Raw genomic sequence first — 17,137 nt, 5'->3', positions numbered from 1 at the left:
AGTAGAAGTTGTTTTAAGTTTCCTTTAAAAAACTAGTGCTGAGTTCCAGCTTGGATCTTCTGATCGAAAGAAACAAACCACAAAGCGTACACCATGGCGTATGGGTGCTATTTTAGTACTAATCGACTTTTTTAACAGGTGGAAAGAGAAAGTATACGAAATTTATCAGTATCTGAGAATAAATAAACCTAAAAGAGTACGCCGTGACGTATGAGTTATATTTTTTTGGTTTGGTACTAAGTGAAAGACAGCGAGATAAGCAAACGAAATAAACAAACCTGTAAGAGAACACCATGGCGTATGAGTGATATTTCAGTTCTGTTGGGCTGTGGAAGGAGAAGGTATAAGAAATCACTCAATAAGTTTCTGAAAATGTTGATGAGCGTAAATAAACCTTAAAAGGTACGTCATGACGTATGAGTGACATTTTTTTGAATGAGTTTCTCGTTTGCTTGGGGAACCACAAATGGTAGCAGAAATATACATATGTATATAAAATGTACATGTATGTGGAGTTGTTGTAACAAAATATTCACAAATACATATGTACACAAGTTTTAAGTGAAAGTAGACGAGCAAGTGGAAGCCAGTCGCATAGGTGTTTTTGTTGCAGTTTTTAATAATGCATGTATAGGCTAAGATAGTTAAAGAGAGAGTAAATAAGTAGCAGTAGTATACGAGTACGTCAAGAAATAAAAGAACCACATTCAGATTTTGTTTTTAGTTTATATAATTTTTATTTAAGTTTTTTGTTTTTTTGTTTTTGTTTGTTAAATTTTCAAAGTAACAATTTAATTAATGCAACATCATTTTTGTTTTTCTGTTTTTTGTTTTTTCATTTTCATTTTCTTCTTGTTTTGTATTTCACATTTTGCCATGTATGTATTTTTATGAGCTTGTTTTTGCTTGGCTTTGTTTCTGTTATTTTAGCAATTTTTTTTTGTATCTGCTCGTGTGTTGGAATGTTGGTCTACTACCAACTGCTCACTATAATATATATGTATGTTTGTGTTTGTATAAATGTGTGTTTAGACTTTTGTTGTTAATTTGTTCGGATCTGGGTAAGTTTTAGTTGCGTTTATTTTGTTTGCTTTGTATGTAAGTGTGTTTTAGTTTGCTACATGCTGCTTTGTTGTAAAAGTATTTGCATTTTTAGCCTCGTGCTGGTTTGTTGTAACACTTGTTATATGTTTTTCATGCATTTCACATACTATTTTACACACATTTCAAAATACATTTACAAATTTCGCTTTTTTCTGTCTGTGTGTGTTATGCCAATTTAATTTATGTATATGGGTCTGTGTGTTTGTTCAAGTTTTTGTGTGGTGTGTTTTTTTACATTTTAATTTTTGCCTAAATTTTTGTTTTTATTTAAATTGTTCTATATAATACATATGTATATACTTGAATTTATATATATATATATATATATTTTATGCACTTCACTCAAATGAAATGAAGAAGGCTTACAACAAATACGTTTGCTGTTGTTTGGTTTTTATTACATCTCTGTTTTTTGGCTTCACCTAATTTATGCCAGCGCTCTCTGCTTCGTTTTGTATATTTTCCTCATTATTTTGCATATATATTTTTTTAATATCAGCTTCTATATTATATAAATAATTTCTAGTATGAAAGTTAAGGGTTCGAAGGTTGTTTCAAGTATGTAAAGCTTTAGTAGTTTAGGAGTCATTATTAAATAGAAGGTTTTAAATTTTTTACTAAAAAAAGAAAAAAATCAGATTTTTGTAATTTTCATATTAGAATATTCACCAAAACATATTATTCTTGAGGGTATTTAAGACTTTTTAGTAGTTTTGTTTTGCGCTCTAAGTAACTATTGTGCTAAGAGATGTGGGTAGTTATAGTTTATTCGAATATTTGTAGCAACAGACTGCTTGAGAGTCGTAAAGGTTTGATGGTTTTCCAAAAAATTATACAGTATTTTGTTTATTTGGATGTGTATACAGGAAAATATGTTAGATAACTTCATTTGAAGGTATAAATTATGTTTTAAGGAGTTTTGCATAGTTTTTTAAAAATTGTCTGTAGCTTTCTCGGAGTTTGTCATATGTAATAATACGCATACTGCGGTATATTTTTATATTTGGTTGTTGTTAGCAGGAAGTTTTTAACAAAACTAGTGTATTTAATAGAGACAACATTTTTTTTTTACTGATTTCTGAAACTTTTGTTTGGCTCCTTCGATTTCGTTGACTCTTTAGTTTAAGCGAGAGCGTTATTTAGTTTTGTTTCTTATTTTTGTTCATAAGTATCATACTATAATACATCACAAAGCCATAAACAACAATTCTAAACATTGCGCTAAAGAAATATTTTTTTATACAGTACATACAATAAATACATATGCTAGATTTTTTATTATTATTTTTTCTTTTTTTTTATAACAAACATACATGCAGAGCTCATTTTTAGATTTTTAAGAGGCAAAGGCAGCAAGAGCGTTGCAGTAAAAAATCAAAGTACATAATAAAAAAATATGTATATAATAAAATGTATAAAAAAAATAATAAAAAAAATAACATAAAAAAATAATATAAAAAAATAATACTAAAAAAAAATAAAAAAATTTATATAAAATAATTGTATTTCACGATTTAAACAAGTGAAATAGATATAGAGGGAAAATGAATGAATAAATTAACTGGATTTTTTGCATAAAAGTTTGTTCAAGAAAATAAAAATAACAAAAAAAAATAAAAAAAGTTAACATAAAAAAAAAATAAATTAAAAAAGAACAATTTTTTTTGAATAAAAAAAGATTTGTTAATTTTGCGACCGCCTGCCCTTTTGTCTGCTATTGTTTTGTATATGTGTCGTATTACCAGTTTTTGTGACTTTTTTGTTATTGTTGCTGACTTTTCATTAGTAAAGTTTTTTTTTAAGAGCAGCTTTCATATGTATCAGATTTTGCTAGTTGATAACTTAATCCAACCTGATTTAAAATTAATTAATAACCTTTCATTAACTAATATGTAACATAATATATTTTTTCTTACTAAAATTAAATAACATTTAACTAAAATCAACAAGAAAAGCGCTTAACAATTATGTATTTTCAGTATTTTTAAAAAACAAATAACAAATTTGTCCTATATAAGCTAACACAACTGTTTGTGTACATAGCAAATTATGTGGATACAAGTTGCCACATCTTTTGTTGTTAGTTAAATATTTGATATTTTTATTCCTGCAACTAGCAACGTCTTTAATACTACACACAAGCCTAGTTCCTAACCCATTTTTTGTATAGCAAATACAAGAACCTAAATGAAATTTGCTTACAGAAGAGCGAGAGAGAGAGAGAAATAGTTAGAGCAAGAGTGTGAAAAATGAAGACAAGATGTATAAGTAGAATTTGGTTTTCAAAATCAACGTTCTATGAGATACTTCCTATGTAAAGCTTTTCTTTGAATAGGAGCTAATATATTTTATACAACTTTTGTTCGAGAAGCTGTGAATTTCAGCAATTAGATGCATTTTCTTGTGTTTATTGCACTATGGATTTTGAAAGGCTCGTAACGCATATATTTTTATATGGACTGTGTGGCCATCATTTCCAGCAGATAATTTGTATATTCATCTTTGCGATGAATTTCGATCGAATTTTGGTACAAATTTGCTTTCCTGCATATTTCTCTCACTAAGCTACACAACATCTCAAAATTCTCCCTATTCTTCAATGGATTAATTTATAAACTCAAGCTTTTACACATATGTAAGCCACGTGACCTCATAAAAATCGCGACTAATCACATATAATAAGCATGAAAAGCACCATGGCCTACAACCAAAAAAACACCATCAAATGTATACTCTGGATAACATTGAGAAAAGGCGCAGATAGACTTATACATGTAAATTTTATACTAATTATATAGCATTGCATTATGTACGACTATATGACGCTTGTGTGGCAATCCTTGTGTGAGTGTGCTTCCGGTTGCGTATGCACCATTCCGCATAGAGTATCGAAGTGTTGAGTAGTAAAGTGGTGGCAATTGGTTCAAGCCATTTTGTGGTTGTAACTCTAGTGGTTGTTGCTGTTGTTGTGCACGGGCATGTCATAATATTTGTGATTTGTTGTCGTTTACATTTGTTTGGCTTATCTCTTAACACACATACATATGTACATAATTTCAGCTTCAATTGCAATAAGCCTCACAATCGAGCTTGTTTTATTTATGCAACGTTTTTTTATTGTATGTTTTCAAATATATAGACTACTTATTAGCGCATAACAGTTACACATATTGCAAGAGCATAAAACATTTAGTAATAAATACACACATTCACATAGAGATCATTAATGGTTTTGTTATTGTTGTTGTTGTTATTTTTGTTTTTTACAATTAGCACAATTAAATTGTCGAAAATAAACGAGTGACAGCAAGGAAAAGAGAAAGAGAGAGAGAAAGATAAAGAAAATAGAGAAAAAAGAGATAGTAAGTGACATTGATAAATATATTTTTATGTCAGTTTAAGTTTGTATATAGCGTATAGTATATATATAATTAATATGCTTATGTTATAAAATGTATATATAGAGTATATATATGTAATACGTTAATTATATATGAATAAAAAATCGAAATGTGACAAAAAAATTACTTGCCACAACGGCATATAAGTAGTATGTATGTGATGAAAATTGTAAAAGAAAAACATGCACCGTTGCCGTTATATATATACATATATATGTATAATATATATGTATATATTATATATAATGTAACATGTATTTATGAAAAATGTGGCGCGAGGTATGCTTATATATAACTATATAGTATATAATCAAGTCATACATACTTATAGCGCTGTTTTATGTGCAGCAGTGCAATAAATATTAAATGTTTATGTGCATATTTACTGTTATAAACGTAATGTAAGAGTTTATATATACAAACATTTATATACAAAAATTTATGAAATATTCGTTGTTTATGAAACAAGATGAGTTGTGATTTATAATTCGTATGAGTTGTGTAGATAATCCACTAAGCTCGCTTAATTGATTGAAATAAAGAAGGAATAATGACAGAAAGATGGGCTATGCGAGGTTAGGTTAGGGTGGTTGGCTGATACCGCGCGATGCTGCATGGAAATCACACTTGGACTACTATGCAAAGTGCTTCGTGGTGCCTACCAAGTACTTCTGAAGTTGAATATTAGCTATAATAGCTACCGGCAAAAACGCCCTCAAACTATCCGAAATCTGCTTAGATATTTTATTTCTATTGCCGTTATTTCCCCTGGATGTCTAAAAGTGTGAGATCCGAGGAGTCTTTGCCTTGATTTGTGGGATAATCAAAAGATTTTTTTTTGGAATATAAATCAAGGAAAAGTTTTAGAAAAACTTCAGAATGATTTCTTTTCATACTTCTTTCGCAAGCTGTCCAAAAGTGAAGGTATTTAAAAAACTCATCAAAATGCCTTCAAAATAGTCTTTTGAATATTTTTGGAGTGTGCTAATTAAACGCTACAGATAAGTAAGGTTTCATCCAATGGATGTATTGTTAGAAAATTATTGAAATAGTTTAAATTAGTTTCGAATGACTTTCCGTGTTTTAAACGCAAAAGGTAAAGAAAAATAACCATTCATCCAAAGGATGAAAACTCGTTTCTGGATAAGAGAAACGTTACATAGGCATATTTCGATATTATTTGTGCGACTACTAGGGCGCTTAGGACAAATGCTGAAGAAAAATAATCGTTCAATGAAAGGATGAAAATACGTTTCGGGACTAGAAAACCATAATATGTGAAATTCTAGTTTCTTATACGACTATATAACTGAGACATTGTTATATTTCTTCTCTTGGCGGTGAAGAAAAAAATCATCCATCGAAAGCATGAACCTTGAAGGACTAGTAAATCATATTATCATATAATTAAATTTAAATATATCGCATGCTTTATGAGTTACGCAGCCACTTAATGTCACATTTATGCCAAAAAAATAATGTCTCTAAGTTAAAGAAGAACTTGCTGAAAGTTTTTACCTAAAATTTTCTGTTTTTTCGTTCGATGAATAGGTTAAATATTTTGCTTAAACCTATCACAGCTGCACTTGCGCACTTGACTTACAACCTATGACATACAATACAAACATACTGTTGTATGTTATTATATAATGGCATAAATTCTCAAACTACTTAATTTTTACAATTTTTTCCTTTACTACACAGATATATATATATGTATTTTTGGTACAATTAGTACGAAGTCTATGCTACAATACTAGAAAATATTTTTTTATTAAAGGTTTAAAGTATGCATAATTTTTGCTGGACTATTTTTGGGTATACTTATGCTTTGTGGTGTTCAGTGCTTTATCCAGAAATGTAGGCGGGGTTTTGAGTGGTGCATTATTTTGTTATTTTCTTCAAAAGATTTCTCGGTTGTGTTTAGCTATTATCTATCACAAATTTGCTTAAATCTGTTTTGCTGCCTAAAACATAAACGCTCTGGCGATTTGCTGGGCGAACAGAGCTACATATGTTGGCAGTAACAGAATCGTATGAATACATTATTTATATTAATTATTTAATTAAGACTATTAACTCCTATAAATGGTACTATATATGTGCTTGGCTGGCTAAGTATTACTGCCTATGAACGGTTGAATGATGGAGTGATTTTATATAAGTATTGTGTGGATAGTCGATATTATGGGTATGTTTCAGAGAATTGAATGTATTTTATGGGATTTGCTATAACGGTTTTATGCTGGAGTGTGATAAGAAGTTTATGCTTTAAAATTTTGTTGTTTTTTTTGGAACTTTTTTGACTTTTTTTTCTTTTGTCCATGGTATGGTGGCTTTTCAAAACAAATATTTTCATAATTTGATTTTTTTTAATGATTGCTTACTCTTATTTTGATGGAAATTGATTTCTTATAATATGTACTTTCTTGTGTTTGCATGAGTTACTTGATGAGGTGTTTGAAAATATGTTTTGTTTTTCGTAAAAAAAAAGTTTGTAAAAAATACCTTTAAAATCAGTAAAACACATCAACAAAATACGCAAATATTATAGAAATTACTTTAATGAGTACTAAAATGTATATGGAAAAAATTTTGCGTTTTACTTACATTTGCAGTTTCTTCGTTTCAGTGTAATCTCAGAGGTTAGGGCTCATTGTGTGTATGTTATTTATTTTGAGGGAGTTTAGTAAAAGAAAGAAATTGTACAGATTAGCCAGTTGTTTGCTGAAATTTGTGTTTCATAGATTGTTTTTTGTTTTTTTTTTTTGTTTTGTAAATAACAATTTGCCAATATCAATAACAAATCACCAATTTCGAACAATTCAAAAATGCAATTTCGTACAGTTTTGGCTTAACTACATAAGACTACTGTATATAGTCGACTGCTTTCAGCGCAGCAACGCTGTCTTTTGCGAGTACAAGTACTTGTGTGGGTGGTATTATGCAAGTAAGCGAGCCAACTACGTTGCAATTTTGGAATATTTAAGGTTAGTTACGACTTTTACGAGCATTTCGAATAGTTCGCGTGTTTCTTTGGACATTTTCAAGTGTGTTGCGTTTGCATAGATTTCGCTTGTGGCTTGCAGGCTCTGTTAGAGCAGAGTGAAATAGAATTTTTTATGTTGTTTTGTTTTGAGAATTCGCTACTAACAATGCGCTTACTGTGCTTTATACAATTTGTTATGTCTCATTTGTTATTGTATTAGATATTTGTTGTTATGCATGCCAAAAATTGCGTACTCGTTATATTAAATGATAGTTGCTTTATTATTTTTTTGTTTTTTTTGTATTTTAAATTTTATTTAAATTTTGAAGGCATTTTCGTTTTAGGTTTTCTTTCTCTCTCTCTCTCTCTCTCTTTCTCTCTCATACTTCATTTATTACTTCATCTCTGCTTTATTTTTGCAATTTTCAAACTGTTACGCTATTCCTACTAAGATTTTTTTGGTCATGCGCTACTGCTTTGCTACTCGGCAGCAGCCTTTCCTTTCGGTTTTCGCGAGCGTTTGGTGAACATAACTTTTGTAACGCTCGCGTGCGTTACCGCGTAGTGTTCTTCATTCTTTCTTAAGTGTGCGTCTCCCTCTCTGTCATCTGCGCTCGTTGTCCACATTTTTGTTGCGTATTTATTGTTTGTTGTGTTTTTTAGGCAGCACTGCTTTTGTTGTTGTTAGTGGAATAGCGTATGTAGCATTCGTTGACAGTGTTGTTGTTTGGATTTTGCATTGCGTGCGCTGTGTGTTTTTTGTTTTTATTTTATAATATTATTTAATTTTTTTGCTTGCATTGTTTTTTTAATCTGCTTAGTGGCGCGCATCTGGCGTTACAGCGTTGCTTGTTCACTTATTTAACGGGTTTTATGTATTTTTTGAATTTTTGTGGCTTATTCGGTGTGTGTTTTATCAACATTTCCTCGTTAGCTCATTGTGTGGTTCATTTTATTTGCTTTGTGTCTGTTTGTTTCGCTGCATTTACGCATATTTGTGGCAAGTATGTCTGTACAATGCGCAAATATGTTTAATTTTATTATTTTTTTATATATTTGTTTGTGTTTTTTGTAAGTGATCTTTTCCGTATTTGAAATTATTAATTTATTCGCATTTTTACTGTTATCTGCTATTTGTATATATAATCCTGCGTAAATGTAGTGTTAATTGTTTGGTTGAAATAATATTTTTTGGTAATTTACTAATTTATTTAATGACTTTTTAAACAATTAATCATTTACTCCTTTCATTTATATATATACTTGCTTTTAGTTGTATATAAGTACGTAATTATTTATTTGCTATATGTTATATGTGTATATATTTATACGCTAGTATATGCGCCATTTGCTTTCAGCGTTTTGGTTGTATGTCCTTGGGTGTTTTGGTTTTGGTTTTGCTTGTTTGCTTTGTTATGGTTGTCGGTTTTTATTTTGGTTACTGCTGCCTCCTTTTGGTGCAGTTGTTGTTTGAGTATATATATATATGGTTTATATATATATATTTATTTATGTTATGTATATATTATATAAGTTTGTTTGGGAAGTGGGGAAAATTTGTTGTTAGTATTTTTTGTTGTTGTAATTTTGTTATATATTGAGTATTTTTGTTATATTATAGCATTTTTACCGTTATTAATTATGTTTTCAATTTCATATATATATATATATAAGTATATATATTTGTTTATATATATGTTATGCTTTGTTATATATTTCTTGCGTACGCATTTGTTTGCTTCATTTATTTGTGTTATTTTGTTGTTGTTGTATTTGTTTTGTTTATATATGTAGGTATAATTTGGTATTCATAATCATATGATGACATATCACTGCATGACACATTTTCCCTCTATTTGAGTTTTTAGCTCATTTACTTGCGTTTCTATTTGATTTTTCAGTTCTGTAAGAAGAAATTGAGTAATGGAAACAGCAATAAATAAGCGTGTTATTGTAGGATAGACTACAATAGTACATAAAGACACAAAAAAAAACCAGACCATTTACATTTCTTTAGTTTGAACATTTAATATTGTTGTTGTTTTGGAGTTAGTAGTAAAGTAGTTTACTGTGTTGATTTCATTTCTTTAAAAATACTTTTTATTTTCATTTTTTATTTTTTCTGTTGATTGTGTGCGGTGTACTTTTAGACATTTACACAAGTAGTGTAGTAGTAGTTGTGTCAATAGAGCACATCAAGAAAGTTTATATAGAGTTTCGAAATTGTTCCTTGCTGGTCCATGCACGCAACGCATTCACGCATCAAATCGTATACCTTGATTGTTGTTGTTATTTTTTTGTTTGGTATAAAGCCGGTTGGCCCACCGCCGGTGGCCTATGGCTGGCGCAAATGTTTTGGGTGCATGGTATATACGTATACATATACATATATACGTACATATATTGAGAGAGAGTGGATAGTGAGTGTTACATAGCAAAAGTAGTAGCAATAGTACTAGATAGTAAGTAGTTAGTATACTGAGGGAGTAGCGATAGTGAAGAGTACACACACATGTTGCAAGAGGGAAAAAGCTCAGTTGCTGTATTTTTTTTCGTTATGATGAAATTTGTTTATGTGTGAATATTTAGTATTCAAAGTCATATTTACTTAATAAAATTAGTGTTTTATAGATAGCAAGTTATATTATACTTTGGTTTTTAGTTTTTATTATAAGTACAGAACTACGAGTAGAATATTGTTTGTGAGGTTAGGTTGTTGATTGAGGAAGTGTACAAAAATTAAGTGCATTAAAAAAGTAGGAAGATATATAAAATTATGTAAAAATTATTTTAAGAAATATAGTGTTGATAATTTTTTTTGTTAGTGAGAATAAGTTCTTAATTTTTGATTTTTAATATAAATTACTAACAGCTAGCATAAAAATAATAGTAAAAAATCAAATTTTGCATTAGAATTCGCTAATAAATTTGGGTTTAAATATTTATTTTTTAAATTTTATGTTTAAAATTTTTTTTGTATACTTTGGAGACCTTTAAGTCCATTCGCGCGTTAACTCGTAGAGCCTCATAGTCTAGGTTTTATTATGAACTGAATGTGGAAAAATTTTTGTATATTTACTTCAAATTATTTGAAGATTTGTTCTAGTATATTAGCATATACAAAAATAGAAAAAGTCATTAAAATTTCATATCACTGGGTTTTTGATTGTTCTTTCGAAATTTAAGATTTGTCTGGTATAGAAGCATATAACTAGATAAAAGTTTATTAATGTTTTAATATTCAGGTTTATTTCAATGGACTTTTTCTTTCAAAATTGACCTTCCCAAAGCCCTAACGTACTTTTTTTAGTTTCTTAGTTTATTAATTAAATAATTTTTAAATACTTTTAAGTTTTTCAATGTTTAACTTTTTTTAATTTTAGTTTTTTTTTACTAATTTTTATTTATTTTGTTATTTATTATTTTTTTTTTTTTAGTTTTTGCATTAAATTTTTTTTTTATTTTTTTTTTTTATTTATTTTTTATTTTAAAATTTTTTTTGTTAAATTTTTTTACTTTTGTAAGTTTTTTTTCTAATTAATTAATTTTTATAATTTGTTGTTGTTTTATATATTTTAGGATTTGTATTAAATATTATTTTAATTTTTTGTTATTTATAACAAATTTTTATTTTTTTTATTTTAATAATAAGTTTTTAATTAAATACTTTTTAATGTATTTTAATTTTTTTCGTATTTAATTTTTTTAATTATGAATTTTTGTTATTTAATTTTTATTTATTTTCTTATTTGTTTTTAGTTTTTGCATAAAATATTTATAAAATTTTAAAATTATTTTATTAAATTTCTTTCAATTTTTAATAATAAGTTTTAGAATTAAATTTTCTTTTTATAATTTTTTAGTTTTTGCATTAAATATTTTTTATTTTTTTTATTATTTTAATTTTTTTATATTTAATATTTTTTTTTCAATTTTTCTTTCAATTTATTTTATTTTTTTTAATTAACTTATTTTTTTTTTTCTAAATTTGCTGCGTATCTATTACTTCGAAAATAAAGCCTTTATTTAATGTACAGTATACCACAGTTGAGCTTCGATGTTACTCATACGACATGGTGACTGCCATACAATAAATTGCGTTAATATTATGGACAGCTAATTCGATATGTCCACTTAGTATATTTATCTGAAATATTTGAAATCAGTGTTCAATTTTTTTTTTTAATTTTTTTCTAATTCCTAAACAAATCTCACTTAGAAATATCAATACATAATGAAAGGCCACTTTCAGCATCACGGAACAAAGTTCAAATAGTTTTAATCACACTTGCTTCTGATGTTAAAACTTTATCGCATCTGTGCAACACGAATAAGCTCACTTTGCGCGACAATTTGTTTGCTCTACAGTCCGCAAAGTAAGTACTCGCATTAAGAGTAACGAGTAGTTGCAGTATCTAGCAGTAGTAGTAATACTAACAGTATTTTGCGCGCTTAATGATGTTTTAACACGCCATTAATACTCATGGTTTTATTATGTGACAGTGTTGCACTTAAAGTAGCGACAATAAGTAGATTTGCAGCACAAGTAGTTGTACTGGAACAATTGTAAAGCAATTTTGTTACAAACTGCGTTTATATGTGTGCCAAGCAACATACTTCAGCAATGCGTGCTAGATTTTTCAAAACTATTTCTCAACAAAAAAGCGAAAATTCGTAAGGTATTAAGAGTTTAGTAAATATAACTTTAAATTGCTTTCTGAGAGTTCATTTAAGACAATTTCCAATTTATTTAGAAGAAAGAAGAATTTACTAATCGAATTCGAAGCTTATTTTGCAATGTAAAACTTAAAGGTTTTTATTCGGTTTGGAAAAATGAATTATTCCTAAAAAAAAACTCTTCACCTACGTGATTTCATATTCTTGCAACTCTCCAATTATTAAAGAACTAAAAGCAGTAGTAAAAAATATCACATAAATTATACCATATATAGTTTCTTTTTATAGCTATATTTACTCGAATACTGCAGTCATTGTTTGAATAAAGCTACACTCAAAATTTTGCTCTAGGCAACTCCTAGTATTGCCTAAATTAAACAACTAGCAAAAAAAAAAAACACGCAAGTACACGCCTTGCTAACCACAACCGCTATATAAATTTTCCATCATATCTTCAATTTTATCAACTAACATCTGTTTTTTATAACCCAAAATGTTTTCCTTCTTTTAAGCTTAATGAATAAATTTCTTCATTAATTTCGCGGACATCCTTTCCTTTATTGGCTCGTTAATGGTAATTTGCCGGCTTACAAATTTATTACCTTATAATAAATATGAAAAATTGTAATGAGTTTGCGTTGCCACATGTTACATGTAAGTCGTTTGAATTTATGGCCAGCTGGGCTGTTGGTCGAGGCGCAGCAGGCTGTTATGCTATTTGAAGCAGTTGGCCTGAAATCACGCCATTATTTAGAATCACTTAACCTGGCCGCTATATAAGTACTTAATGTACAGTTTTGCCTGTTAAGGACGAGCCATGAATTTTAAAATAAGAATTTGCGGCCCAGTAATAGGCCAATAAACAATTTAATTATGCGTGCTTTGCCATAGGCGAGTTGGCTATAAATTACTCATACGCCCGGGTGTGGCGCACAGCAGAAGTGCTGCAAATTTATAGGATTAGCATTTGCCATTAGCGTGATTGCGGTTGATATTTTAATGTAGGACAGAGAATGGAATAACTAATAGAAAAAAATTACTTTTTGTGTTCGAAAATAGTATTTTTGTGTTATAATTATGAGAAAGGCAATGGAAGGTTATTGGCCGAACTAAGAGAACTTTAAAAGTGATTTTATTTACGCTAAGCAATGCTTCAGTAATAGGCAGGGAGTAGTCTCTAGATGAAGCGAATATCAGATATTTTATATACCGCAAAGTACACAGCTTTGTTAATATTCACACCCAGAATTATAAATGAACAGCATGACAAGTTGAGTCGATTTGTCGTCTGCCGTATAAACGCGAACTGAGCTTTCAGTTTTCGAGATATCAACATGAAAGTTTACACACGTCTTTTTCTACCTAAGAAACAGTTCTGCTGTTGGAATCCCTGATATTGGGTCACTATAGCAAATAGCTGCCATATAAACTGAACGATCGGTATGAGTGCTTGTATGGTGAACTTTTTCATGTGATGAGATATTTACACGAAATTTGGAACAGAGTATTGCCTAAAGCAGTGCTGCAATCTCAGAGGAAATTGCTTAGATCGGACTACTATAGCATATAGCTGCTATACAAACTAAACGATCAAAATCAAATTCTTCTATGGAAAACTAGATGCTGCTAAGCTTAACTTTTTTGTTTAACATGAATATCTTCTCGAAGTTGAGCATAGCATGTTATAGTGCCCACAGCAACTTTTACAAACATATTTTTTCAGATCGAAACCCTAAAATCCCTTCCATTTTAGTTAGATAATTTTGCTACTTTTTCTCATACTGTCGACTTTTACAACATTCTTTCTCCAACTACGTATTCAGCATTTGCTAGCAGCCACATAGAAAACCAATATTTGCCAACGAAATGTCTTAATTGAAGTATTTACTTAAAATTAGTGCAGCCAAATGCGTTTGAATAAAATTTAGCCGTTGTTGGCAAGAAGCACCTAATTGGAAGAAGAAACTAAAAGAGTTTATTTAAAGCTTTTGAATTTTAATTGAATTTCGCAAGCAAATTGAAAAAGGAAATCTTCATAGTTGCATTGCAAGGCGCAGCCAACGCTACCACGGCAAATTGGTGCGGTTGGCACAGCTGCAGCAGCCAAAATGCAAATGATTGCGGTGCACCGAAGTAGCAAGGCGAACGCTTAAGATTTTAGATGTAGCTTTTTTAATTGCGGATTGTTGAATTTCACTCAACCGCAAAAACTTTTAATTTGCGCAAGCGACGAGATTAAATTTAAAATTTACACCAAGTGGCACTCAGTGCGGCATGCGGCGTGCGGCAGCTTTATGCGTCAAGGCGAGCTGCTTGGTTGGTTTGGTTGGTTGAGTGTGGCAGATAAGTTGATAAAACCCATTTGCACGACAGATTGTTAGTGTCGCTTTGCATATGCCATTTACAATTGCACTTACACTCTTGCGCACACACATATATATATATATATATATATACACTTAGACTTGTTAACTGCTGTTTCTTCATTTCATTTTAAGTTTCCCATTATTCTTGCATTTCAGTTGCCATTCAACTTTTTTTTTGTTTTTGCTCGTTTTAGATTATTCATTTTCTTGTTGAGTGCCTAGTTGTTGCTGTTGCCTTCATAGCATAGTTAACAAGTGCAAATTTTCAATTTAAATGCAAGCAAACTGCTTCTGATTACGTATACGCCCCAGTGCATTTGTGCTGCCTTCCAGCGAGTGAGTGTGCATTGCAATGAGATAAATACATGTATAATTGAATACGAGTGATAAAAATAATGTAGATGGCAGCTGATCTGCCATTGTTGGGCATTCTAATTTGTTTGCCGTATTTGGTCCCTTCAATGCTATTTGAGTAAGCACAGCTCAGTTCGCAGCTATAGCATGTTGTTGGCCATAGTCATGCGGCAAATCAGCAGCTCAGCAGCTCAGCAAGTGGCAATTGCATTCTCTGAAATGTTGTCTGTCTGCGCTTGAATGAATGAACGGAGCGTTGGCGTTTTTAGTAAAACTTAAGAACTCATTATTTTTTCATTATGCTGCTGTTGTAGCATTTTACATAATAAATTAAGCGCAAAGCGACTAAGGGCACCCCCAAGCGTGACGATAGTCGAGCAAATTAATTTAAATTTGTATGAGAAGAAGGAGCTTTAAATTTATTTGAATTTTATTTCTGGCAAATTGTTGTATCAGTAGTTGCAGCTGAGGTACTGAAAAAAATTTGAGTGAAATTAAGTAGAGTACCCTCTCATTGTACCCGAGACAAGGTGTTTTTATGTCATGAAATGTGACAGGCCATTTCGGTGTTTAACGAAGATACACAAGCGTTAATTGTAAGCCGATGCCAGCTTTGGAACATCATGCACCCAAATTCATGCATATGCATGTATATAGAAGCAACAACCCGCTTTTTAATCAAAATTTGTAATGGAATCTCACATGCCTTTGCTAAACATTTGACAGCAGGAAAATTAGTAAGCTCATTTGCAGCTTCATAAAAATTTCAATCACTCTGACGGCTTTTTAGCATATGTTTGTAGTTGATCAGTAGATCTCTACCAGTACTAGTATGTATTATACAAATGTGTGCAACGCCGGCACCAGCAAGTATCTTCATAATTAAGTTTTCTGTGTAGAATCTTTTAATTTGCTTCAAGCTTTTTCTGTGGAAGATAATTCGTTTGATATCCAAACGGGAGCGTCTCTGTATGCATATTTATGTACACGCAATAGACTAAAGTTCTATAAAAAGTGCGAAATTCGAGCTTCAATGCATCCTTTGTGTTAGCTTGCTATTCTTTGCTGATTGCTTCTCTTTTTCTCAATAAATTTCGAACTTTGCTCATCTGTTAGCCTTTCATATAATTTCTGGAGAAACACATGTGATGTGTTTCACACAATTGTGACAGCAACAATCTGAAACTTTTTGAAAACTTCACTTTGCGAAAATGTCCAAACAAGTTTTCTTTAAAAGTCAATTGCAGTACAATTACTGATAGAAAGGATGCGAAATCAATTGGCAAACTAAAAATTCTTTGTACGAACAAAGTGTGCTGCTATAATGTAGTATCACTAGGTTTTCTGTAAAATAATGGTTCAATGTGGACCTTTTTGTAGCACCATATTGTAAAAATTTTAATTTTTATAGCGAAGACGAGATACCCTACAATATGCTACATATAAAGGCACGCTTTAGGCTATTTTGGCTCATACGAATATACATTTGTTTGCTTTGTTAGCTTTTCGAATTTTATTATTTATTTTCTTTGTACGTACGTTTAAGTTACGATCACTTTTAAGAAGATAGTTGTTGAAGATCGCCTCTTAAAGTTTTGAAAGCTTATTATCGGCTTCGTTAAGTGATCTAGGGGTGCCTTAATAATTTTTAAAGAAAAAATTTTACCTATACAAGTTTAATATTTGCTCCTGTTTACTGATTTGAGCAATTAACTGTGTACAAAGTACTATGAAACCATGTAAAATATATCGCCGTATTTAATAAGAGCCAAATGATGCACATCTTTGATCGATTTCCTTTCAACAAAAGATTTTTCGTGGGCGTGGAGAGTGGATTCGGCGTCGTTCGCAGCAACTCGGTCAGAGTTGTGAAACGACTTAACACATTTTACGTTGAGATCTTTAATTGAAAGCGTACAAAATACAGCTTGTGCAAAAACTGAAGCCGCTCAACCTCCCAAGCGATATCGGTTCGGTCTATAGGCTCTTGAAAACTTTCAAGAAAATTCAATGTTTTCGAGGCAAATTTTGTTCAGCGATGAGGCCAATTTCTGCCTCAGTGGGTATGTAAATAAACAAAATTGCCACATTAGGAACCAAGGGCAACTTAAAGCGATTCAAATGTGCCATTTCATTCAGAAAACACGATGGAATTATCGGCTAACATTTCTTCCAAAATGATGCTGGTGACAACTTAATCGTTATTGGCGACCGTTATCGCGCCTTGATAACCGTGATCTCGGCGA

The 17,137-nt window shown here is 30.4% G+C and overlaps 1 long non-coding RNA gene across 13 annotated transcripts in view; it reads right to left on the bottom strand.

The window, feature by feature from the left end:
• Nucleotides 1-17,137, bottom strand: part of LOC105229869 (complexin) — a 349,701-nt gene that overhangs the window by 7,463 nt on the left and 325,101 nt on the right. For 11 of the 13 annotated variants that reach the window (XR_007421475.1, XR_007421474.1, XR_007421476.1 and 8 more), the window contains 2 exons: nt 7,116-9,397; nt 1,563-4,244 (listed from right to left, as the gene is read on the bottom strand). The exons of the other annotated variants lie outside the window; for them this stretch is intronic. This is a non-coding gene — a long non-coding RNA (complexin). Of the gene's footprint in view, nt 1-1,562; nt 4,245-7,115; nt 9,398-17,137 lie in introns of those variants that run through there. 13 annotated transcript variants of the gene reach the window in all.

The sequence above is a fragment of the Bactrocera dorsalis genome, chromosome 2 (genome assembly GCF_023373825.1).
Source record: "Bactrocera dorsalis isolate Fly_Bdor chromosome 2, ASM2337382v1, whole genome shotgun sequence".
Taxonomy (NCBI): domain Eukaryota; kingdom Metazoa; phylum Arthropoda; class Insecta; order Diptera; family Tephritidae; genus Bactrocera; species Bactrocera dorsalis.
Note: the sequence above shows the minus strand (reverse complement) of the source record. Positions and strands in the feature narration are given on the sequence as shown.